This window comes from Centruroides vittatus, unplaced genomic scaffold, assembly GCF_030686945.1.
Source record: "Centruroides vittatus isolate TY-2023 unplaced genomic scaffold, ASM3068694v2 contig_420, whole genome shotgun sequence".
Lineage (NCBI taxonomy): Eukaryota > Metazoa > Arthropoda > Arachnida > Scorpiones > Buthidae > Centruroides > Centruroides vittatus.
Genome location: NW_027122228.1, coordinates 141,610 through 168,743, shown reverse-complemented (window position 1 = coordinate 168,743; position 27,134 = coordinate 141,610). Strand labels below are relative to the sequence as shown.

Here is a 27,134-nt window from a genome sequence, read left to right as displayed (position 1 = left end):
AGAACAGCACTTACTAAGCATAAATTATATTCAGGTAATGATGGCGGACGTGGCCTGATCGACATAATTAACCTTTACTACAAAGAAATACAGACACTGCGAGTTTTTCTACAAAAAACAAAAACATTGCAGTTACATAAAGAAGTATGTTTAGCAGACTGAAAAAACACCATTAAATTTACACTCACAACATGTGGGCACAACACAGCATATAAAAAGCAAAGACACCATTAAGCAATCGTGAGTTCAAAAAACACTCCATGGCAGGCATCCCTATGACCAGGCACAGGATTTTGTTGACAAAACTGCGTCAAACAGCTTGTTAGCTCGGTGATACTTCTTTGATGAGACGTAAGGATTCATGATTTCTATCAGATCATAAATACTAAAAACTTCAGAAAACACATACTTAAAGATAAAATAAACTGTCATTTGTGAGTGTTATAACAGACATAATCAAGTAGCAAATATACCGTATTTTACGGACTATAAGACGCACTTTTTTCTTCAAATAATTGTTTCCAAAATTCAGGTGCGTCTTATAGTCCGTAAAATACGGTAATACACAAGAGCTTGCAAACAAACAAAAATTATTAGAAATCCATAAACCATACTACAAATACATCCCACAGACGGTACTGGAAAATGTACTACGAAAGAGCTATAATCACAGATAAAACAATTTACCACGACAGCCCAGATATACATCATACTCATTGACAAACACAATAAAGTCACTTTCATTATAGACATATCCATTCCAAGCACTCACAATATGCAAAACACATGCACTCAAAAATCAACAAGTACACAGAACTTGCCCAGAAATAAGGCATCTGTGGGGGTGTATAGGGTGCTTATCGAACCTGTCGTTCTCTACAGATGTCATACTACACACATTACCCAAAAAGCTTGGGCACATTACAATTGAATAGAAACATACATCACACTACAGAAGGCCACCAATCACACTATGGTTTTGTTTTCTGGAATTCTTAGAAAAGGTTTTATCCGTAAAAAACCATTATATTTTTAACGCCATCTGCTAGATACCAAATGCTTTAAGGGGGAGTGTGAAATCATTAATTAAAGTCGTGATATTTATTTATTTATTTTAATGATCATTTATAACATAATATCATCTTTTTCGTTAGAGAAAAAACTGAAGATTTATACGGAAAAGACAGTAACGTTAACAAATACAAAAGAAGTAAAATGTTCTTTGATAGAAAAATTTTACACCCATCCTATGATCAAATAAAATCTCTTCATGATATCGCTATTCTGATTCTTAATAAACCTATCCATCCTTCATTAAATGTTCATCCCATAGCAATAGCTGAAGAAAACTAACGATTCACTTCTGGTGATGCCAGGCTTGTGGGTTGGGGAAGAATCCGGAGAAGTAATTTTTTTTTTAATTGTTATTTATAAATAGTAGAATCTTTTGAAAGTTATTGAGAAGAAATCAAAAATGTTTTTTTTTTCATATATACTAAATATATCTATACTAATATATAAAGAGGTAACTAAGTTTGGTTGTAACAAGTAATCTCCAAAACTACTCATCCGATTTCAAAAATTCTTTCACCAATATTTAGAATGGACCTTCAGGGTGGACTTCGGCTATATATTATTCCGTTAAACATTCATATAAATTAAAAGGTAACATCTAGGATTAAGGCTTTTATGTCCAACAGATGGCGCTAACTCCGACGACCTAAGTTTGCTTTTCTGTGAGAATGAACTAAAGCAGATCATCTTCTATCTATCTATATATATAGAAATGTAATGTTCATCTGTTCCTACCGATTCCTTTGAAATTTTGACACAACGTTGCATTTGAATAAACACAAGTTTTTACATAATATACATGTCGAAATTCCCCACCCACCGGGGGAGATAGACGGGATTAAGGCTTACCATGAAGAACTCGGCTTCTATTTATATTATTTTAGATGTGTTTTTTTTGTTTTTGATTGCGTTTTAATAGGGTTCGTCAAGAGAATGTACACTAAGAAGGGATTTTTTAAAATTTCCTCCACGGGGGAAGTTTTATACATTTATAATAGATACATTTTAAGCCACGACAACGCGTGGCCGGGTCTGCTAGTTATTTAATAAAAAGTTTAAAAATATCTCTATTAATGCACAAGCACTAATACGGACATACAATAATAGAGAATACAATTCTTTACGTATTGTTTACTTTTGTAAAACCTGAAATATGAGATTAATGATTCAGCAGAATAATGGTAATAAAAAAATCGCTTTTTTTTCTTTTATTCAATATGATTTAGGCAAAAAAGACAAAATTGCATATCTCCACTCGGCAGAAGTACAGTTAATGAATCCATACGAAGAACGGTTGTCTTTAATATGAAAATAACTAGTCAAGAAATAATAACAGTAACAACTGGTTTCAATGAAGGTAAACGGTTACTTTTTTCGACAGTTATTATAGTTAATATACATTTTTATAGTTAAATTTGTTTATAGAGTGATTCCGGTTCACCGTTGATTATGAAAAACCGTTCAGGAAACGATGTTGTTATTCGAGTACTGAGTAGGGGTGGCAATGATGTTAGTGAACCTGATATTTACATGTCAACAAATGTTTTCTATGATTTCATAGCCAGCAGCAGTCCTGACGTCTTCAGATATCATGTTTTTTGAAGTAGAGTTTATTAATTGAAAAATTGACTATATGTAGTTCATCTACAAGTAGTTTTTTACTGTGCAGTATAAAACAATTGTGTAATTTCTGTATTGTCCGAAAGCGTTTTATTATGAATAATGTCTTTTTGGTATCATAAAATTTGAGTTTTATCTCTGTAATGAATCGAAATTAAGTTATGTAATTATTTTCTTACAAAAATAAATTTAAAATGTGTATTTGTTTCTATTATCGTGAAAGAGTAGATAATTTTTTTCCTTATGTAAAATTCAGTTTCGATTATTACTTGAGATCTAGAGATTGTACAGGCTATAGCTTACAATAACATTATAAAAATACAGTATCATAGAAAAAAATATGTTATTTTACAAATGAGTCGCGATTTTCTATTTTTAATAATGAAATATTCTTACGTGTGAATCTCATAGGTGAAAATATAATAATGATAGACAATGATAATATCGATGATGAGCATGGCGATCCGGTCAGCAACCGGCGCCAAACTGATTCTGGGTCATTTGGTGTGAAATGGGGTACCGGGAATATGGATGTAGGCAACCACTTTATCTCCTCCTATTGGGATAGGTTTATCTTTGTATGAGTTCAGGAGGTGATGAACGTCTTTAATGGCCATCTCAATGTTAGTGGTGTCTGGAATGTAGACGGAACATATGTAAAGATGAGTGTTATTCTCTGTAACACAGAGGGTGGTAATGTATTCTGTGGTGTGTTGGGAGACAAGGCAAGCGGTGATGTTTTTGATCCTGATGATAGTACCAGTCTTGATGCGATAGCCAGAGTCCTGAACTGGATAGACTTTCCAGTCATTGAACCTGACTATAATGTTGTTAATAGTGTGCTTCTTGGACCATGATGATGTCTGTATTGTGTACATTGGAAGTGTGAATGAGGAAGGAGCAGGCAGCTTTGCATTTCTAAGCATAAATCTGCATGAGTTTGTATCTGACTGTGTTCATATTGTGTATGGGTGTATTATTCATAGCTGACCATACTGACAGCTTGTGTTTTCATGCGTTTGGTTATGGAGCACTGTTGAAAGAATGTGTAATGCGCGGTCTTATGTTTGCTTGCTTCTGGTAGAGTGTGATAGGCCTTTTCACGATTAGGGAGCGTGAATCATTTTCATCTTTTCTTCTAGCGCAAAACGAACCAACCTGGAATGCGAATTCGATTTGCAGAAAAAAAACACAGATAATATGTCTGATTAACACACCAAACGATATGATACCAAATTATTGACATTGTTTGGTGTACGGTTAAAATATTGCATTATCTAACAAATATAAAAATAAAATTGCTTAAAAAATATTTTATATTTTCCGAATTTTATTTGCGGTAATCACATACAAAGATTTTTTTCTTTGCCTGAATTTGATGTTATGAAAAGTGTGAAATATATCATTTATATGATCGAAGCTGATGTTTTAGGATATAAGAAAGAAGTAATATTAAGAAATTTATTTAACAAATGAATGTATTATATTAATATTATTCCGTATTTTTACTGGATTCATATATTATATTTAATTTCAGGTTGATAATTATCAGCTTATAAATCTAAAATAACACTTCTATATTATGGAAATTTAACGTACGGACGTTAACAATGACAGAGAGAACTTGATGTGGTACTTCTAGTTGGCAAGCAATAAGTTATCAAGCCGATGATGTTTTATAATTCGTTTTATACAAGAAGAACTATGTAATTGGCTTATTTACATAGTTGTTTGTTACCTTGAAATGTCCTTTGACTTGCTCTACATATTTTGTAATTGTATAGTTATTCTGTGGTATGTTTATTGCATAATGTAATATTATGATGTTAAATTTTTTCATCTCTTATAACCTTAATTTTGTCTATGTCACGTGACATTTCTATGTTAATATATTGATGGTTTCCTGAACTTTTCATTTATTTAGACATTCTCGAGAGCGGTAATATAGCGCTTTTTTATCTTTGTCCCTGACTCGAAAGAAGTATTGGAACTTTTGGAAAGGTAAGCTTAAATATACTAAGCGCATACGTAGAATCTGTTTGTTTACTATAAACATACACGCAGGTGTAATTAGAAAATTTGGCACTGCAGCCCTTTGAAACTGATTAATAGATTTTGGTTTTTCACAATTATCGTCGCGAAATCACTTAATCTGACGATTTCAGGTTAAAGACATTATTATGAGCAACACTCGTCATAAACTGCTAAGTGTTAATAGTGTAATGACTGTATGATGTGAAACACAATGCGTCCCTATCTCAAATTTTTAATTGGACATTTTCAGATACTTCTATGTATCTGAATCTATTTCAAGGTTTGGAGTAACAAGGAAATTTTTTCATCGTTCTGGTGTGACGTAAATGCTATACACACGAACATACATTTTGTAGTTGCTACAGCACTAAGTATTTGTTTCCAACGATCTTCTGCAGCATTGATTTTCATATTCATAAGTTTCCCAAACTTTAATATTAACGAATGAAGTAAAAAAAATTTAAAGAAACAACTTATAGAAGTAAATCGTAATAAGGTATTTATAATCTGTTTTAACTTGTACATGTATTTTTGATCTGGAGGTAACCCTGATGGAGATGAGCAGCACTGAATCTGAAATCGTCCAGGCGGACGTACTGTACGTCGCATTTCTTTATGCAGCACCACTTGATTGCTATACAGTCAGTGCTGTGGAGTCACAATGTTCAACTCCACAGTACTAACTTTATTCAACAAAAAATCAGAAAACACAGTGCAATATTGATTGACTTTGCATTGGTAAAAAATATCTTAACTTTGATATTTTGTTTTTTTAGCTATGCGAAAAAATTGACACTAAGCAGCGTGTCACTTCAAGAAGCAAATGATTTTTTAATGCATTGTGTATTGATTGATTGGTTTTAGGTAATGCAAGTCAAGGACAATCTGCAAATCAGGAAATTGACAAGTGGGTTTTTAAGGAAAATAGGTTTCTATTCAGACATTATCGACGCAAAGAAAACCCGGTAAACTTCACTAGCCAGCCCTTGCCGACTACCAATGATTAAGGATTACATCCGGGTTAAATTTAGCCCATGTGCCACATTGGTGTAGGTTGAAATATGACGCACTGTTGGATTCTAGGTAGAAAATCTTTTGCAGCTGTCTAGACTAGAATCCTTTATGGAACGGTACAACTCAGTCGTCTTACTGGCTTTCGATGTGTAAGAAAAACAACAGATGTCTTTGAAATTAGTTCTCAAAAGTTTCACTATATTACTAAAGCAAGAATGCGAAGCGCAAAAGCAATAACAATAATCCAGGAACGAGGCGCATAAGTTTACCAGAAAAATAATTTAAAATTCCGTTTGGCGCCATCAGTTATAATACTTTCTTTGTAAAGAACTCTATATAATTAATTATTATAAAATGACAAAAAAGTTTAATTTTGAGGGTAGAGATGAATGTTATAAAAAGTTAATGTTCATAACAAGTAAAATCTCGAAATATCTCATATTACTCATCTCTATCTCCCCACCCAATTGACCGTTAACCATGCAAATTTCATAGCAGCAATGCCCCTTATACACAAGCTACCAAGCTAAATGTAGTTTCTTAATCCTTACCCCATCTCGAGATATTGAACGAAATAGACACCAACACATAAACTCACACATCACACATACATATTCAAAAAATTTTTTCCGGTTTTGTTTTTAACTTTTTTGATTCTAGGTGTTGCAAAACGTATAGATTTGCAAAAAAAAAAAAAAAAAAAACTCGAAGGGTGAAATTTGACCCGATTCCAATACTTTTCCATGTTATGAGGAGCCAGGAGAACTTGGAAGCGCAATGCTTACTTTTGGCACAGAGAAACTTCGAAGACAAATTTGTCTTTCATTTCGGCTGCCATAATTTTTACTTGGGGCAATGACTTTTTACATCTTTGATGTTTTTTTAAGATATCAATTGGTTTTTGAGTAATTTGGCTAAATAACGTTTTCACTGCCCTTCTATTGGCTGCGAGTTATCGATGACTGTTTATCATTGCTTCTATACCATTATTTGGTCTTAAAACAAGTCAATAGAGAGTCAATGAAAAAATGAAAGCAAAATCAGAATTTAACTGAAAAAAAAAACACTAAAAGAGGGAGAGAAAACCAATTTCATTCGATATATCAGGATGGGGTAAACATTAAGAATAGAATTTCTCACACTAGCTTGTTTCATTAATGCTTTTAAATTTTGAACATTAAAGGCCAAGGGATAATCAGATACAGGTAGTCCCATGGCATATCTCCAGTGAGGTACCACTTAATAGAGATTTTGCTTGTTAGCATTTACAGTTTTTTTTTAACAACACATTTTACTATCAAAATTAAAGCGATGTTTGTTTCATAGTAATTAAGAATATAGATACTTTTTATAGCAAATTGTCATAACAGATGGTGCCACACACGATTTATTTATTATGATTAATAATATAAAAGTTACTTTTTAAATAACATCTCGTAACAACTGAGAAAGTTGTTAACTCGCCGCTACACTTACATAGACTCAAATACCATTATTAAATGTATAACCAGAATATTTCTATTTGACCGTATTATTACACATGTCTAGATGTACTGTGGACGATTTCAGATACTGCACTTCCATGAATATGAATCTACTACAAGGTTATTATTAAGGTTAGGCGCACGGGTACCATAGTATCCCAGCCATTTTTAAATGCGTGTATTTTTTAATCTATTAAATGCTGAAAAATAATGTCCTTAGTACCTTCCTTAAAAGTACAGTAGAGAGTCGAAAATCGGAATCAATTGGGGACTAAGGTTGTTCCGATTAGTCATTTGTTCCGATTACCCATTATGTACGAAAAAATACATTAACCTGTCCGGTGTTCAAATTTTTCTCCATTGCGTGTCGCTTCGTGTTGAATTTTTGTCGATTTTAAGCCTAACGAAAATTTTTATAATAGTAATCGAGGCTATCGTATTGTTAAAAATTATTTCTGCATTTTGTACAATCAAAATAAATATATTAAAAAATATAAAAACAAAAAAAAAATTATACTTTAGAAGTAAATTTAGTATCAAAAACGTTCGATTCAGCACGACACAGTCCGACTGAAAATCGTTCCGATTACCAGTGTTCCGATTAACGACGCTCTACTGTACTGAAGATCGCACTGAAAAAATTTCAAATTTATTCGAAAAAAAATTTTTACAGGAAGCCGCACCGAACTTTAAGAGTAACATATCTACCCGCGCGCCTAACGAAGGAAATATAATTAGCGCGACTAACCGAGGGGGCGGAACCAAGTTAGTGTTCTGAAATAATGCTCATTGCGTGATATCGGGTCAGTCATAATAGAAATCACCAACTGAAACATAAAATGCGTATAAACAGGATTTTCAAAGCCAATTAACGGCAAAAAAGGTCTCCCATAGGCTTAGTATTGAAAGTTTCAAAGGTGGAGTTTCCCGGGTATATTTATTGCTAAACGGTTTTGAAAACATGTTTATTCGTCTAACTTCTGTCAAACATTTTTTAATTAATAAATTAAAAGTGAAAAACCTATTAAAAAACGATAAAAACACGTGATTTTACGACTGATTACATAATTCGCAGTGGTAGTCTGTGGGGCGTGGCATTTCGCGGGAAATTTAGCAGCAATTGTTTTTACTGGTGGATCTAATAATAGACAAAGAAATTAACTAATTACAGTATAAAAGAAGTATACTGTCGATGTTATCAGCGAATAATCTTCCTTTTTACCTCTAGTTGCTGTAGAATATTAGGGGGTGTTTTTTTGAAAATACTAAAATATTTTTGACCCAGAGTTTGATACAAAGCATTTATTGGTTGAAACAGTTAAAAGACACATACGAGATAGCGAATCCGAGGTTAGATAGCAGCAGACTTGTTCATAGTTTGTAAAAAACGCTTCTAAAGTTGACGATTTTTCCCGAAAAATTCCTAACACGTAATACTTTTTTGTTTTCGTTATAAATAAATAAAAATGATATATTTTGAGTAATTTTGTTGACTGATACATCAAAAAACACATTCCCACAAACATCCAAAATGTAAAACCACGAAAACAACTATGATTTTTACAAAATTGATTTTTGAAAATGGCCAACTAATGTATCCCATGCGCCCAACTATGCGTGAAAACCTTGCGCGCCTGACTCCAGGTTAACAAAGAAAATCGGTGTATCGCTGTAGCATGGCGTTAATGACATCCAAACAAATATACTTCTATATTTGCTACAGCATAAAATATTCGTTGCAGGAATGATTTTCATATTAGTTTGGCAAGCTTTACTACTAAATAATTAAGTAATGTGAAATAATTAAATATATCAAAATATTAGAAAAACAACTTATAGAATTAATTTAAATAAACATATTTGTAATAAAATATTTAAAATGTACTTTTTCTGAACTCGAGTATTTATTTTTTATTCGGACAGCTCGAGGCAGACATATTGAGTCAATAGAGAGTGTCTTTCCGGTCACTTCAGTCGGGAGACACTTTCAAATGTGACATCTAAAGTTGGAATGTGCAATAAAGGCAGTTTAACACGGACATTCGAATAGGTTACTCACAAGATTAGAGAAGAGTGCAAGTTCTCCCTAAACCGACAGTTTAATGGAAAATGGCTGAATATAATTTACATAGTATGAATATATTGAAGAGTACAAAAAAGACGTTTTTTCTTCACACTAACGTCCCAGAAGAGGTTTTTTTAGCATATTAACATATCTTTTTACAGAAGCGTAGCCTCAAATAAAAGGTTTGTTAGTTGTCAGTAGTGACTGTGAAATAGCTGACTGTGATGACATAAAGTACTTATTGTATTCTTTAATACATTTTTACTACTTTAATTAATTCAGTATAGGGTACATAATAGAGTCCATTACAACATGGTTTCATTTTTACATTTTCGGCTCTGTTATATTTATAACCAAGGAAAGTACAGTAGAACCTCGATTACCCTGACCTCTATTATCCGGATGTGCGATTATACGGATTGTTCAAAATAAACAAAAATTGTACGAATTTGCTGATTTGCACTTGGCGAATTGCGACACTGTTGTACGTACGTGATCGAATGCATGGAATAAAATTTTGAAAAGACCATTAGTAAATTCCAGTAACACGGTAGAAAGTGACATAGGAGACATTGCGGAAGCAATAGCACAAATTTCAATATGGGCCGGATGTGACGAAGAAGATGCAACCGAGTGGTTAAATTGCGATGCGAACGATCCTGGATTCCAAATTTTCAATGATGAGGAAATAATTAAAGTAATATCTGCCTTAGATGAACAAGATCGAGAAGACGAAGAAGAGATATTGGTCCTACATATTCTCAAGCTTTTCAGTGCTTAGATATCGCCATGAAGTGGTTTGAGAGCTAAGGAGAGTGTAACCCAGGACAACTTATATGTATTAAAAGTATTCGCGATTTAGCAGCTTCAAAAAGAACAGCTAGCTTTAAAAAAAATCATTAATTGAATTTCTTAATAAAAAATAATTTAATATTGAAGCTATATGTAAATCTAGACAAATAAAAATTATTCATACTATATGCACTGTCAATTATTATTTTTTCGATTATCCGGATTTTTCCTTATCCGGACTACCTTCATCCCCAATTAGTCCGGATAATAGAGGTTCTACTGTATGTCAATCGGTTAAAGCATGGCCTACTAACATTTTTACACTTTTGGATTCGGTGTTCATTAAAACCTCAAAAGATGTAAAAAGTTCAAAAGTTTTTTGTATGAATGGATGTTATTGTGAGTATGTGTGTGTTTGTGTTTGTGTGGAAAGCACGATTTTGTACATTCAATTTGAAGCTTGATAACTCTCGTGAATTTTGTCCAAAATTTCTGAAATTAGGTTCGTGTGTTAGAGATAATAATTGTATTAATCTTTAGTGATTAAAGGCCAACGGATAAGAAGATAATTTTTTTTTTATACCTCTTGATGTAATTTAGAAAACAAGCTCATAGTAGCTAACATTAAAAACATAAATCTTCCATGTTCTATACTGGTGAAAATAAATATACAGTCGAATCCGCATAAGTCGTCACCCAGATAACTCGACACCGTAGGTTAATTAGTCAGTTTACTCTGGTCCCGGCCGACTTACATAGGCATTAATGTCATTAATGTTAAAAAACTCTGTTTACTCGACATCGTTTAACTCGTCACCACTGGATAAATCAACATACTTTTTCTGTTTTACACTTTTTACACGTCTCATAAGTCGACTCCCCTCCTAAAAAATGAGTTCATACCGTACAATAATTCTGAAAAATGAGTTCACACCACACAGCTGTGGTGTGAACTCATTTTTCAGGAGGGGGAGTCGACTTATCAGAATTCTAAAAAGTGTGAAACAGAAAAAGTATGTTGATTTACCAGTGGTGACGAGTTAAACGATGTCGAGTAAACCGAGTTTTTTAACATTAATAACATTAATGCCTATGTAAGTCGGCCGGACCACAAAAACTGACTATGTAATCGACGAGTGTCGAGTTATCCGGGTGACGACTTATAATAAATACAGTCGAGTCCGCATAAGAAGTTTCAAAAAATAGAAGCATATAAAATATTCCATAAGTCGTAAAATGTTAGATAAATATAAATATAATTTATAATGCTCAGTAAAAATTTTGAAAATAAGTCGAATTTCGCTTCACTTCCAGAGGTTTGTTTTACTGCAAGCCTCGTGAATGACTAGTGCAGGTAATTGGTATTTACTTTTGGGTTTGTGTGAAATCTACCCGTGAAATTTACAGCCTGATCACTAAACGACGTAAATTTCTTTTAGGTTCTATCAAGCACATGCAATAAAGTTTAACATTCTCTTCACATCCCAAGTATGAAAAGCTTTTTAAGGTCTGTTTTAATATTTTTGTAGTTTAATAATTTGAATAAAACATTTAGTTTGCATTTATATCAGTATTTTAAGACAGCTATAATTGAATAAAAATACTTGCTGTATTATTTAATTTTAACTGAATTTTATGTTTTCAAATTTCTTCATTTAACTGCTCACAAATGACAGAATTGGATTAATGCTTTTTCTAAGTGCTGGATATTACTTCTGTGCTTCTGAAAAATATGAGAACACATCAGGTAGGAGTAATGAATGTCTTACAAAGTGAGAAAGTAGTTAACTGAAAAAACTTTATATAATTTTAGTAATTGAACGTAGGATGATAGGAGGAAAGAAGGCAGAAAAAGGAGAATATTCATTTCTGGTGAGTTTATAGGCGTAAACATTTTAGCTCCTGCTACTGTACTTATAAGAAAAATTACTATAATTTAGGTAGCAATATTCGTAAATGAAATGTTTCGGGGAGCTTTTTCTTTAATCACCACACAAACGGTAATAGGAGCAGCGCACGTTGTAGAGACGTAAGTTTTTTTTTATTTTTATTATAATTTTTTTTTTTCTGGAATATTATTTGACAAGCGTCTGAATATTTTGGTAGAAATTTGGTTTATGGTAGACATGTATTGAATATGATTTAAAATTTAGTTATAAGTAAATTTTTAATTTTATTTCTCTGAATATAAGTAACTTTGTAAATAGGTTGCATTTTCCTCTTTTCTCTAACGTTTGTAAAATAGATTGGGGCATAGGAAGCAAATCACAAGAAATGGATAAGCTGGCATATGTGTACATAACAATATAATCAAACCTCGGATTTAGAATGCCTCGCTTTTTTTTTTGAAAAATTCGGTTCACGAACAAATTTATGACTCATTTTTGCCTCGGTTGCCGAACAAGCCACTCGGCAGATCGACAAATGATTAAAGAAACTCGACGGCTCGACCAATCAGCGGTAAAACTACTGATTCAAAAATTAGTGGCGCCGACATAGCCTCGCATCATTAGATGTCATCGATGAAATTGCTATTTAAATTAGATTTCGAGTTGCATCTGGAAAAATACTATTTTCGTTTTTTTATACGCGCCGCAGTCGAATCTAAATTAAATTAATTAATAAACGCCTGTTTAAATGACATTCATATAATATAAATCGTAACCAAACTTTCGTGTTTAAATATATTTACGTTATATTAATAAATTTCTGTTATTTAAACTAATATTTTATATTATAATAATAATGTTTATTAGTACAAGATAGGCAGTTAATTAAACCTAAAAATATTAATTAAACTTAAAAATAATAAAATAATAATGATAACTCTAGCCTTTACACCAAAACGAAAAGTAAAACTAAAATTAAAATCAAACTTAATTAATTAATTATAATAAAAATTGAAATCAAATTATTGAAACATAATATTTCGGAAAGTGTCGATAAAGTACAGTAGGCGATCGGTTAACGAACATAATTCGTTCCAAGACTTTGTTTGCTATCCGAATCGTTCGTTAACCGATTATCAATTTACCGTAGGTTCGTATGGGAATTTGATTAATTCGTTCTGGAGATCCCAAAAATAAAAATATATACTTTCTTACTACGTTTATTTTTATGTAATAATAAAAATACATACATGCATCTTGCATTTTTATTAGTCATGTATTTTCCGTTTGTGGGGGTTAAAGAATCTGTCTAATTCGGTTGCTTTTCTCTCTTCTTCAGGGTTTTCAGTAGTAATTAATAACATTGTAATTGTAGAGATCCCTAAGTCTATTAACCTCAACCTGGTTTGTATGCCATTCTAAGACCGTTGATCTGACCACTCCCACGTTTTCAAAAGATCCTTAATTAATAGCAGATATCGGCATTAATCCTCTTTTTTGTAATAAAACATATCTTGCCGAGTTTCTTGGTGTTCTTTATTCAAGAGTTCTTGGCATTCTTCTGTCGTCAGATCCGTTTCAGGTTTCATTATAAGCTCATCAATGTTCTTTATTTCTCAGATGTCATTTTTGTTACTCCTTTAGCAGCTTGAGTCTTCTTGATTATACTGTATCTTTCTTAGATAATATTGAACTGCGCTCTATTGTAGATTTGTCCGTGCCATACTGCCCAGCAACATTAGACATCTTCTGCCCACTCTCTACCATTGCTATTATACTCTCACCTTTCGGAAATATAAACCGACGCAAAATTTAACGAGTCCCGCGAGCCCGACAGTCTCGCGAATACTATAAAAGAATTGTTTCTGTCAGAAAAAGAAAAGGCTGGAATTACAACGGGAAGTTTCAAAGTTTGGAAAAATACTATCTGATCAGTATATATCGGTATGAGGGTCGATGTCGACGTCTCCCGCGCTCTGAAAAGTTTCGAATTGTTACCTGAAGACAAGAGAAAATCAATCGGTATTTGCTATTTTCGTCGCTTCTTTTTATGTTTGTTCAGTGAAGTGTTTGTTGGCCGTCTTGATTTATTTTCTTCGTATCTTATCCATACGGAAAATCTAGTCTCTATTTATAGCACTTTTATTTTCCCGACTGTAACATATAACGGAGGGAAAGTTTGGCGATCAGCCGAAAAATGACCTCCAAGATTTTTACATTTTTGGATTTGAAACACCTTGAAATGCCGAGAAATGGAAAAGTGTTCGAGAATAATTTCTGTATGTATGGATGTTAGTGTGTGGGGGGCAAGATTTAGTTCACTCTTTTCAAACATAATAACTGTTGTGGTTTTGTCGAAAATTTCTGAAATTTTGCAGGGAGATTTGTTGTTAGGGCGATTGACGCTATTAAATTTTGGTGGTTAAAGGTCGAGGGAGTGTCAACTTCTTGTTTTTTTGCAGAGATGAATGGTTTCTTTGCTGGTCGTTTCTCATGTAATCTAAAACTTGTCAAACGTCTTCGTACAGACCTCAAGCTTAAATCTGGGTTATCCATTTCACGTTTAATATGTGAAGTGGTCAAACAAGGGTTGGCTGCACTCGTACGTCTGAACAAACGATCCAACTCTAATCTTATTCGTGGTCAACTTGACTTTTTGGCAGAAAGTGATCCCATATATTTGGAAACGTCTGACTACATTCGCGACAACAGCTTTATCCACATTAAAGATTTTAACAATTTCAGTAAAGGTCAGTTAAGGTCAATTTCAGTTAAGATTATGTTTCTAAAAACTCACATCTACCATCCTTTGTTTGATATCATTTGATAATTGTATCTCTCGAGACAACTTACTTACTTCAATGAAACGTAGATATGACACAGTGACCAGAAGCTCTGGTTTCGTCCTAAAAATACTGGACAAATCTGCATACTTTCTTTAGTAGCTCTAGTTTTGTCACAGTGTAAAATATAAAAACTTCGTTTTTTCTTTTGTAAATAAGATTTATAATAAAATCTATTTAATTCAATTGAGTATTTTAACTGCTTTTTGCGCTCTTTTTAACTATCACAATTTTAATTATGTAGTAGGTGGTAAACAAAACAGATCTTCTACTTACAATGAAAGCAGCTTTTTCAGAGAAATAGCAGTGAATTCCTGTTTGTATGAGAGATGTTGGAATATCTATTATAGCCAAGTAAATGGATAACAGGAATGATAGGCCATATGCCAAGAATAGCTCTACTTTTGGCCACTACTGTATTTTAGAATGCAAAATAATTCAATGCACTTTATATTCACTGCTTATATTGAGTAGCGATAAGAATTCAATTAACAGTTAACCACATGACAGAATACCTAAAACTAAATTACAACATCAACAATCAAATGAACGTTACAAATGCACAAATATGTGATACCGTGTTTACTGCAATAGCGTAGTTAAAACATAGGCACAGTATTTAATTTATAAAATTAGATACTCGCACAATTTTAAGATTATGTACAGGCTATAAAAGCAGCTTATTTTGTAATGTATAAACTCTTCATACGATATCTAAACTGCTCCAAAGACAAATAAAAACGAAAACACATAAAACAAGACTATAATCATAGATGTTAAACCTAGTTGTTGATAAATACAGCGGAAACACAATATTACGGTACAAGCAATTTTTACAGAAAAACATGGTATTGTGAGAGTTCGAATTGACCGGCAAAATAAAAATGTAAATTAGTCATTATCTTGACATCAATAACCAAATTCCAAACCATAAACTGACCCGTCTTAGGGGATTGACCGTACCTATCCCCTCCCCTCGAACTCGAAACTGAGTCACACTCGGAACTAAAGACAAAATTCGCTTATTGGCGAGAAAATTAACGAGGGGACAAAATAAAAAGGAGGGGAGCAAGAACCAAGGGGTCGTCGCTCGTAGCTCCCACCTCTAGTCGAACTCGAAGACTCTACGCCGAAATTCTACGCTTTACGCCTCACGCCGAAATTCTACGATCGAAGCCGCTACGCCACTACGGATTTTTGTATTGACTCTGTCATCCGACTCTGACCACCTGTTGAGGTATGACGACCATTTATTTGTAAACTCTCTCTCGGGTTCGAACTTTCCTATGTTAGTACGTAATATCTCTGTCAATATTATTCGGTGTAACTGTCGTTATCGTTTCGTAATAAATTCTGTTTGTTCTTGTAACTGGTGTCATTTATTCGAATCTCGCCTCTGTCTTATCAACGATCCCGCTCTTTCCTCCTCCACTCGACCTGACAAATAATTAGTTCCAGACTGGACAAGCCATCCTCGACAGTGGGCAGGTCTTAACCGACCTGTGAACCGAAAGAAAGGAGGTCCGACAAAGTCCGACCTCCCAGTGGACCCACAGTATAAATGTACAAAAATAATGAAATGAATAACAGGTTATAGTAACTAGAGTTAAATTTTCCTGTCATTCCTGTTATCCATTTACTTGGCTATAATAGGTATTCCAACATCTTCATACATACAGGAATTCACTGCTATTTCTCTGAAAAAGCTGTTTTCATTGTAAGTAGAAGATAAAAAAAAAAGATGTGATTACATACAGGGAAATTAATGTAATAATGTTTTGCTTTATACTATTGTTTCGTCTAATAATGATTTATTTAAATTTCATTTTGATTCAGCGACAAAGTTAAAAATTATTACGGAAGAATAGGGGACGTTAACAAAAACAAGGGGAATAAAGTGTTGTTTGGAAGAAGGATTATACACCCACGTTACGATCCAAAAAAGAATGACGACGACATTGCGCTTCTGATTCTTGCATTACCCATTAAAAATATACCTCCGATTGCTTTAGTTGGAAAAAACTTAAGATTTACTAAAGGTCCCGCCACGTTGGTCGGCTGGGGAAAAACTGGTTTTAGTAAGTGTCATTTTCCTGTGTTATATAAAGTTTCGTGCCATAATAAAAATAATATGAATGATATTTTATGTAATTTAGATGAAGATGATGACACAGACATTCTTCGAGTAGCTAAAGTAAAGTTAGTGGATCCAAAAGACGTGGCTCGTAAATATGTCATGAAATTAAATGAAATTATAACAACAATGACATCTGGAGTAACGGCCCTGGAAGTAAAGCAGTTATTACTTTTGATATTATGGTTATAGTTAATGTTACCTTGTTATTTATAAAAGTTTTATTTCTTACAGGGAGATTCTGGCTCACCACTGATGCTCACAGATGTGTTAAAAAGAAAAATGCTTATCGGCATTCTGGCTAACGGCGGCAAGAATACTAAAGAACCAGATTTTTACATGTCAACCAGTATTTACTATGATTTTATAAAAACTTACAGCGTCGGACATCCCACATACTTAGACGTATAAAATTGAAATATGCTGGTAAATTTTTAACCTTTCAGAAAATATTTATACGAAATCTAAATTCTATTTGCAAATTGCTCGTATTTCAACAATAATTATCAATGAATATATTTCACTTCCGTGCCTGTATTACTTTAAAAGATTTTTGTATTAGATAATTTTAGCTATATGCTTATTGTATAAATTACATAATTAGATTTTCTTTAAATAAATAGTTCAAGGATGCATGTTAATTTTGTGAAGTGTCATGCGCTATTATACATATTTATTACATTCCGTGCTGTTAAAATATGGGCAACTATTACAGTTGTGTTAATATCAATTTCTGGGAAACTTGGCATGGATAGATGTATTTAAGACATTAATAGCATTAAATTTCGGTGTATGGAACTCGAGGTTGCCAGTAAGTCGAGAGAATCACGTGTCATATCTGGAGTGAGGTCAGATTTAATAAAAGATTTACACATTTATAAAAATATTGTAAGTGTTAATAAATTCATTTCTTCCTTTAAAATTAAGCCTTGTCTGTCTTTTATAATAATTAATAATATAAAAGTTATTTGTATACGTTTTTATTTAATTCATTCCTGGCGGCCATCCGAGTTGCTTGAAGTCGGAATAGATTTCTCTTATTATAAAAATGAAAAGTGGATTAATCTATTTTCAGATACGTAATTGGATAAATTTAAACAGTAATCACGTATAACATAACGCAATTAAACGTGTTAACTAATAAATTAAAACATTTATACAATAAATAAAATATGTAAATACCGTAAAATAAACGGAAATTTTACATATAAATTACTAATGTAAACAAACTTTATGAACGATATAAATCGATCTTTAAGAAGTGCTCTCTCTATACGTACAGCGGCGAAGCAAAAAATAAATAAATAAATAAATAAACTGTCGAATGTAGTTAATGTTATAAACAATGAAGATAAAAATATGTTAAAAAACAAACTCGATGTTGCCGGTGTAGTTTATAAATTGTCATGTACTTGTCCACAAACGAAATCTTACGTTGGAGAAACGGGAAGGAAGCTGGAGATACGTTTGAAAGAACACGAGGCTGCGATACCACTAAACAGACAAGAGTCGCCTTGGTATCTCCATTGTAATAATTATCATTGTAAAATAGACAGGAATAATGTAAAAATACTTTATAAAGAAAAAAAAAACTGTTTAAAGAGAAGAATAATAGAACATTTTTGCATCATCGAATATGTAAATTTGATAAATCAGAATGACGGTATGCACGTGGATGCGTGCTGGGAAAGAGTTACCTGGTATAAAGTGAACGGGAATTGTCGATGCCCAATTGTCCACTGATGAGGCTTTGTAAGCTGTCATCGGATCGAATATTTTTGTCATATTTTAAATAATGATTTAAGATGTGAACATCATACTATTTGATTTGTTTTCATGATGGCCAACATTTTTACATAATAGTTTTGAAACAATCTTTCTTATTGTTTAGCGTTAATAAACAAATTAAAGTAATGTAAAACTTCACTCAAAATAATTAGTTTTCCTTTAGTAATGCCATTATGAACATAAATGTTACATTTCTAATAATATTTTGAATTGCTTGCGAGATTTAGAGTAAATCGATGTATTCTAAAGCAAGAAATTAGAAGTTTTTTGAACACTATAATATAATTTAGTGAATTAAATCATAATAGTTAACATGAGGTAGTACTACTAGGTTCTGGACTAGTAAAAGAAAATTTATTACAGAAAACTTTAAACATAAAAGAAATTAAATACATTACCTCTATAACACACAAAATATAATATAAAATATAAATAAGGATGTTTGTTTGTTTGCTATATACGAACTAGGCCGTTCGATCAATTGCTACGAATGTCAGAAATTATTTTCACATATCTCTAACTTAAATAATGTCGTACATCCCATCCCAAAATATCCATTGCATTTCTATAAATCAATTAATTTTTATTTACATTCGGTTTTTTTTTATTTACACGTAGCGCCATGTACTGGCAAAAAAGTTAACAAAATAAAAAACTAAATGTAATTTTTATAAGAAAAAACGAGCCCGGTGTTGCTCGGGCAAATAATACAACAGCAAACATTAAAATTATTAGATTATTTCGTACTTCTAACCATTATATTATATTATAGTATTTGATTTTTTATTTACATAGGTTTTAAATTGCGTACAGTAGAGGTATATAAAATTTTTAAAATGTGTTCGATCGAATACTTGGTGTGATTAACCCTTACGTATGATAACCTTCGTAGTTATATGAACTAATTACTATAATGTAACATAATAAAATTAAAAGCACGAAATAATTTACCATTCTTAGGGTCGTTACGCGCAATGGCTGTAAAAGTAGGTTAATAAATCGAATTTTTCCATTTGATTTCAGAATTTTTTTGCACGTTTAATGTACACTTGAAAATCTTAATTTATGATCAGCAGACTTTTGTTATTAGCATGAAATACTTGAGAAGCTTGAATAATGTGTCTAATCTGAACTGATCGGTCAAAAAGAAATATGCTGTGGTAGTTTGCTCACCATTATACAATTCACTAATAATCCACACCTTTCTAACGGTTATTCCTTTAACTTTCCACCATCTATGATTTATCCTATAATTTTTATTTTATTTTTTTTTGAAAATTTCTTATGTATAAATTTAGAAAGTTTGGGAATACAGTAGAAATTCGTTTATCTGAATCAATCGGGGACTGGGGTTGTTCGGATAACCGATTATATACGAAAAAATATATTAACCTGTCCTATGTTCAAATTTTTCTCCGTTGCGTGTCGCTTCGTGTTGAATTTTCGTCGATTTTAAGCCTAATGAAAATTTTTATAATAATAATCGAAGCTATTGTATCGTTAAAACTTATTTCTTTATTTTGTACAAACAAATAAATACAGTAGAGACTCGTAAATCGGAACACCGGTAATTGGCACGATTTTCAGTCGGACTGTGTCGTGCTGAATCGAATGTTTTTGATACTAAATTTACTTCTAAAGTATAATTTTCATGTTTTTATATTCTTTAATATATTTATTTTGTTTGTACAAAATGCAGAAATAATTTTTAACGATACGATAGCCTCGATTATTATTATAAAATTTTCGTTAAGCTTAAAATCGACGAAAATTCATCACGAAGCAACACGCAACGGAGAAAAATTTGAACATCGGACAGGTTAGTATATTTATTCGTACATAATCGGTAATCGGAACAAATCACTAATCTGAACAACCCCAGTCCCCAATTGATTCCGATTTTCGGTTCACTACTGTAAATCAGTTGCTGGTTTTGACATTTACTTTATAGCAAATGTTATCCTGTTAATTTTAAGAGTTTATTTTCGTTTACAGGGTGATTCTGGCTCACCATTAATATTCACAGATGTTTTAGGAAGACAAATTCTCATTGGCGTTATGACTATTCAAGCAATTCTATTAATAAACTAGATATTTTCATATCAACCAGCGCTCATTTTCATTTTATAAAAGAAAATAGCATTGAAAGCCTTACCTTCGTTGGTTAATGTTACCTATGGTTCCAAGATGGCGGCGCTTCCGGTCGACATCTTGGATTGGTCTGGAGACTGCGCTATTTTGTTCGGAGATCACGTGTCTCCGAAAATATAATAAACTAAGATAAAATATTGAAAAAAAATACTCACGTTAACGATCCCTTTTATATTCGATCCTACTTTTTTCCTTGTTTGGTAGATTCTACTTCATTTTTGGCAGGTCTTTCCTTCCCTGATGTTGCCGTTTCTGCTACAACTGTAGAGACTTTTTGGCTGTCTTTTTATTCACATTTGCTGTTGCCTTTTCCTTTTCTTTCTCTTTTCTTAGTATTTGCTTATTAATGTTCGGAAGTAGTGCACACAGAACAGATTGTAGATCTAACCATTTTGGAGTTGTCCCAGTTCCTAGATGCATCATAACCAATTATCTTACAAAAAATTTTTGGAAACTTTCTCCAGGTTTTCTTTACACTGATTCAATCGGATGTGCCGAATGCCATAATTCCATTTTGCCGTACATTTCAAACAATGTGAGGGCGAAATGAACGACAAAAGACCACCACAATTGACATTGCTAATTGTGCTTTTAAAGGTTTCCTTCGTATGTTGAATAGTTATAACCACTTTTACAAATCTGAGAAACCACATGATTTTATGTGACTTCAATACTATAATTAACATGTTTTAGCACACGAGTTGCACATTGCGTGAGTTCGTTGCAGTCCTAATTTTAAAGCAAATTTAAAGCCATTATTAATATCATTTTTCCACCCTAATTTCGAAAATTCGTTTTCATCTATCTATTAGAATTTACGAGGAGTACGACCTGACCAAAAGTTCATCAGAACTAATTTCTACATAACTACTTGACACAGAATTATCAAAATACCTAAAAAAGTTGAAAAATTTACAACATATTTAGTTGTTATTTATATTGAATTCACAAATACTATCGTTTAGGCACAACGTATTTACCTTTTTAACCTTTTTGGAAAAACTATTGTAAAAAATAAAAATCAAATATTCCACTATAGATACAACGCAACACTGTCAGTAGCGTTCTACCTACTGGTTAATTTGCATATTTTCATGAAAAACTACGTCATATTTTACAAATTTGCATAATCGTTCACATACTTTTTTTACATCACGTTAAACGTCATTACTTATTACGTCAGTCAAATACATGATAGCTCCCTCTACCGCTATTACCTCAAGACACCCGGATTGGAGATTACCGGAAGCGCCGCCACCTTGGAACCATAGGTAACATTAACCCATTCGTTAACGTATATAATTAGAATATTGCAGATAATTTTTCGATTAAGAAGTTATACGTATTGAATCTAAATTTTAAGTGCAGTGAGCTTGTATTTGAAGCATATTTCAAAATACTCAACAATTTATATATTCCAATTTTTATTAATTTAAAAAATTTTTGTTTATAATTGTAATATATTATTTTTTAATCTTATATTATGTTCTATTAAAAAATCTAGCAACGAAAGTTATGTAACTTTTCCAGCTGTTTATCTTTCACCACTAAAATTTAATAGCAGCGATGCCTCTCATATACAAGCCACCATGCCAAATTTTGTTTCTTAATCTTTACCCCATCCTGAGAATATTAAGCGAAATAGATGCAAACACACACACACACACACACACACACACCCACGGAATTTGTGGCAAGTGTCAGCATTTCCTTTTTTTTTTTACTCGGTTGTCGGTCTCCTGATTACCTACAAGTCTGATTTATTTTATGTGCGCTTGATTTGGGCACCAAATACTCTGTGCCAAATTGCAACTCCTGACATGTACTTCATACCTGTAAGGTGTGCAGCCGTTGACAGTAGACCGAATTTTGAGACGAGACTATGCCTCGTTTCTAAACTAGCGCTGCTGTCAATGGCTGCACACTTTAGAGGTATGACGCCTTGTGTACCTTAGGCTCAACTCACCAACAGACAGAAACAGTACTGGCCTATCTATGAATTAAGATACAACATAAAAAGACAAATATTTCGGATACCCCAACCTCAATTTCAATGATTGAAATCTCCGATTATTGTGAATTTGGTGACGACATGAAAGTAGTATTCATAATCTTTCCTCCACGTCAGATTAAAGTGAAGCTGACGACGATTGGTGCACGTGGTAAACACCAGCTGTTGTAATATCATTTTATCCTACTGATAAATTTTTACGGTGTTAAAACCTTTTGTTATTTTTAACATTTTAAAATGTCAACATATTGCATATGTATTTTATATTTTCTACTTTTGTTTTTGTTGATTTAATGATTAACTGCATGCAGTTTTATCTGTTTATTTTATAATCGTTAATCTACGAATTAAATTACATTTTAAAACATTCTTTTTTTCACAGCAATTGCACTGTAACACGTGAAAGTTAATAAAATTTCCATTTTAGTATAGTTAAATATGCGTTCATGTCATTGTTGTATATGTTGCGTTATTTATATGTACGAAGTACTCAATAATCAAAAAAGATTTTCATAATTTTAATAATTATCAATGTGTTTTATCTTACTGTTTTGATTAGTTGTGAATTTTCTTTACTACATATCTCATTTTTTCTGTTACTGAATTGGCCAAGCAGTCTTCATTCCCTGAACACAGGGAGTTCGGTCACGGGTTCGCGCCTTGCTCGGACAGGCGGTGTCCACGTGGAGTTTTCCGGCAAGGGCATTCCCGTATGATAAGTCATTGAATTATGAATGTGCTATATGATTTAGAAACATTTAAAGGACAGGAAGCTTAAAGTAAATAAAGTTTTCCAGAATTCCTTTACCCAGAACAGCAAATTTGTTGGCAAGGGGGTCTTTCCTTTCACCCAGGAGGAATTGCACTCCTGTATCATCCATCACCTCAAGGTTGATATTCCAAACAAAAACTTTTTCTCCAGTTACTTAGTGAGATATGCTTTGATGAAAGTCTGCAAGTCCTTGGAACAAATGGCTCCTAAGCAATGGAAACCTCAGACATCCAATTGTCAAGCATTAGTAATATTTATCCCAGACTTGACCTATACATTGGTGTAATATGATCTTTATAGCCAATGCTTGTGCTCTCCATACTGCATTATATTTGACATTCGATTACAAAGAGAAAATGGCAATCTTTGCTGACAGTTTAGTGGTCCTTGTTGCTCTTAGGAAAGTTACTTACATTGTGCTCACTAGTCAGTAATATTGCAGCAGCATTAACATATCACAAATATCTCAAACTCCTCAAGTAGACTCACAGTCATATCAGAATTTCATTAAATGAACAAGTTGATGAGACAGCCCTGCTCCTGCTAGAGTGTACAGTACATCACTCCACTATTCAATGGAATCTTGAGACATGATACGAACACTTTGCAACAATCATCTGGAACAAGTCAGCACTTTCTTTACCATAAAGTTTAGAATTAATGGATGCATTAAAAATAGATGAGGTAACATATTTTATTTTTATAATTATAAAATTATATAATTATATAATTTCATAATTAGAACCTTAGACTTCATAACTATAGTAACTATAGCTTAAGCTTGTAGTATCTAAAATATTTGAATTTATATTTAGTCAGCAATATTGCTGTTGAAATTATAGATTTAAAGCAGTTAAAAAACTGTTCTAGATATGGGAATAGTTGCCTTAGTCTTGAATTATACATTATCATATCTATTTTTTTCTACCTAAATTCTAAAAAGACTTAACAAGTCCATCATGGAATTGGTCAAGCCCATAAAAGAGCAACTGGATAATAAAGGAGGTTTGACATATCCACATAAACCAAAGGTGAAAAAGTTCCCAAAGGATCAATTCAGATCTCTGCTATATGCTTTGGCTGTTTCAGATATTCAACTGTCAGAAGAATCTGTTTGAAATCACTTATATACAAGAGAAAAACTAAAAATAAAATGACTTTATTATGCATAAGAATAATTTACATAATACTGAAAAATATATGAACATATATTTAACAATGTAACGAGTTTGAAATAATTTAAATTTTCATAGATATATAAATATGTTATTCTTATTAATATAAGTAAAAAAAATAAATGTATTTTTATTTAAAGCAAATAATAATATAACACAATTTCTTTTATATTATTCTGTTAACAAATTTTAAAGAAATTAAATATATGATTCTGTAAAAATTATATTCTATGTTTAATATAAATTGTTACAAAATAAATATTTTATACTGATAAACTTTTTAATATATAACATTTTTTCTAGTTTGCATTCATTTAGACTGATTTTTTACCCTTTTAGAATTTTAAACTTACAGACTGATATATAATAAAATTATTTGTTTTAAAAAACTTTATATTTCTAAAACAATGCAAAAGTAACAGTGTCTTCGTTATCATCACCATTATTACAACATTAATTATTGAATTTCAGCTTTATCAAAGTTGAAATTCAATAATTTACAAAATAGTTTCACAGTATGACATTTCAAAATGAAAGAAAAACACACACAGAATAAGGAGTGTTAGAAATCAAAAATTTTCTCATTCCTGCATTTGCAAAGTCTTCCAAAAAGTATGCTATCATTTTAAACTATTGTAATTATATTAATTCTTAACATATGTTACAACATTCTTGGATAACTCTAAGCTCTGAAAATTTCTTCTTTCAATATATCTGGAAACGAAATTGTTTTTATCCCTCGGGTTACGACAGGAATTTGAATGGCAAAACGAGTCAAACAACTTTCCCTTTGCCGATTTTGTCTCGAACAGATTAAGGAAATTTTGGGCAATCTTGAACTCGAAAAGTGAAAACATTGGAAATTGCTCACTCAAGTCTCACATTTGCACATCACAATTTCTCAATGCTTGCACTTCACATCATACAGCACATATCTGACCAATATTCAAATTCTTCCTATGCTATAACATATCCATTATCACTACTCCTACAGCAGTTATAATTCTACAGCCCTACAGATTACTCATGTTGCAGAATAATGAACGATTCCAATTTCCTTCATAAAACACAAAATGTCTTCTCTGTTGCTGAATTGCCAATTTTTTTTTTTTTAATGGTGCTTCTTAGATGTAATAGACAAGAATTTTAACACGAACGAGAGAGAAAACTTGGAGAGTTACTCTATCATGTTCATTGCATGCTTCTCAGATAATAACATAATTACAGTAATATAGCATTCATTTGGGAAGGTCCTGTATATTGTGTACATATACATATATAGTCAAATAATAAAAAATATACCTAATATTTGTGCAGTAATTCTTGCTTTCTAAAGTCTTACTCATAAAAGTAAGGTTATGAAATATAAAATATGATTAGATTATGTCCTTAACTTTAATCAAATTTTGTTCTTTAATTAAATTTATTTCTCTTAAATAAATATCATCATGAAAAAATATGTTCTAATCCTCAACAAATATACATACACATCCATGTCCAAAGCTGAGTTTCAGTTTGTACTCAGGCAAACATTACCTTAATAACAGATGCTACCAAATTGATGTAGTTTGTTAAATAATTAACTTTTCATTGATATTAATAAAGCTGTGGCTAACAAAACCAACCTAATTTAATTAATAAGTATCACAGTTTGTGGAATGTCGAATAAATACTTAATAACTACTGACGTAACTATCAAATACAAAATCGATCATTGATAAAACTGATGCCATCAACTTCCTGCAACTAATGAGTAAGTATAACCAAAAATCAGAATTATATTATATACAATATAATCAAAAATATTTTGAACATCTTATCACTGTAATAACTTTATTAATTGGATTTATTAATTGGAATGTAATCAATAAAACTAAAAGCTCTTTTAAATGAACATTTGTACTAATATAGGGAGGATAGGTTCCGAAGTTCCACATTTCCCATATTAATGCTAGTCCCGGTATAAACGATTTCAATTTACATGAAACTTAGAATTAATCTAAATATATAAAATTACTTGTCCTGACTGACTGACTGGGTGACTGATTGATTCATCATCACCCAGAGCAAATCGCTGAACCTAGAGGTGAAATTTGGTACACAGGGTATGTCACGAAAACACACACTAAGAAGGGATTTTTCGAAATTCCCCCATGGGGAGAGGGAAAATATTTAAGTTAACCTGAAGAATGGCTTCTACTGTACTATTTTAGATGTGATTTTTTTTGTTTTCAACTACATTTAGTCTTCATTGCGTACTTAGGCATAGTAAATCGATAACATTTTAG

At 32.1% G+C, this 27,134-nt stretch overlaps 1 protein-coding gene and 1 long non-coding RNA gene across 2 annotated transcripts in view; both read left to right on the top strand.

Annotated features, from left to right (window-relative positions):
• LOC136976733 (uncharacterized) overlaps positions 1-27,134 on the top strand; it is a 128,381-nt gene that overhangs the window by 5,011 nt on the left and 96,236 nt on the right. The gene's annotated exons all lie outside the window — the stretch shown is intronic.
• LOC136976741 (uncharacterized) lies at positions 11,518-11,957 on the top strand. The gene is made up of 3 exons (XR_010880977.1): positions 11,518-11,590; positions 11,760-11,836; positions 11,897-11,957. It is a non-coding gene; the product is annotated as an uncharacterized lncRNA (long non-coding RNA).